Consider the following 1,256-nt stretch of genomic DNA (forward strand, 5'->3'; position numbering starts at 1 on the left):
CATCACCACCCTCCATCTTCCCTCTCTCCCTGTCTCTATACAGCCACCAAGTGCTAACATCGCATCGTAATAAATCAGTTACATCGAAGAACTGTTCATTGTAAAGTATTTTCTCATATTAAGGTTTGTCAAGACTGGATTAACAAGATTAATTAACGAATTAACACAAATATCTTCTAAGTACTAAGAAGCCACCTTTGAGAACTTCTCCAGAATATTAATATTCGTTTCTTGAAGAAAATCAATGATAGAGCTCTACCAGAGTCTGTAGTTTTAGGCTTCTGACTTTGTCAGTGTAGGTTCCCACTATGCCAGAGGCAGTTTTATTTGGTGCCTTCGAGGTTTCTACAAGAATTTGGAAAATCTTTCAAAATTAATAACGAATATCTTGACACACAGCGGTTCGCTTCTAGAATTGTTTGTGCATCAGACAAAGTGCTTATCAGCATTTCTTATGACTTTACGTTTTGAGTTCAAATTCTACCGGTATCGACCTTGCCGTTCATCCTTTCGGGGTCGATAAAATATGTACCAATCGAGTACTAGGGTCGATGTAATCGACTTATCCACTTCCCTGAAAATGCTGGCCTTGTGCCAAAATTTGAAACCAGTATCTAGACACACATGCACATACATTCTTCCGTTTGTGTCTCTCTCAATGCACACGTGTCTGCGGAACACTCAGCCACTTTAAAATTTATTCAGGAGCAGGTAATTCAGCTGTTCTAACTATCGAATCCTCAACGACAATTGTGTCTATTGTATTAACATATATATAAATCCCAATCCAAAATGGAAACAGTCTTATCACCATTTTATATGTGTAGCATTAGAAAATTGCGAATTAAGGTTATGATAAGATTAGCAAAGAAAAAAAAACATATTTATCCACCAATGTAGTATTGAGTGCTCATCATTCTCAATGTTCGCTACTGTCATGTATATATATATATATAGTCTGTTAAAGACTGTCATACCGGCCATGACGAAGGGAAATAGCCCTGAAACTCGAGTCGCCTTTATATACATATATTTATATTTATATATTTATATATTTGATCCTTTATATTGAACACTCAATATTTCATCTACATTCAATACTTTATTTCATGGTGCCATCCATTTTTATTTTATTTTATATTATATATTGTATATTCCATATTCTATACCCCACATTAGTTCTGCAGGAATATAAATAAAACATAAAAAACAGACAGTGTTGGAACTCTTTTAAGCAAAATAATATATTCCTCTAT

Source organism: Octopus bimaculoides, chromosome 13 (genome assembly GCF_001194135.2).
Source record: "Octopus bimaculoides isolate UCB-OBI-ISO-001 chromosome 13, ASM119413v2, whole genome shotgun sequence".
NCBI classification, from domain to species: domain Eukaryota; kingdom Metazoa; phylum Mollusca; class Cephalopoda; order Octopoda; family Octopodidae; genus Octopus; species Octopus bimaculoides.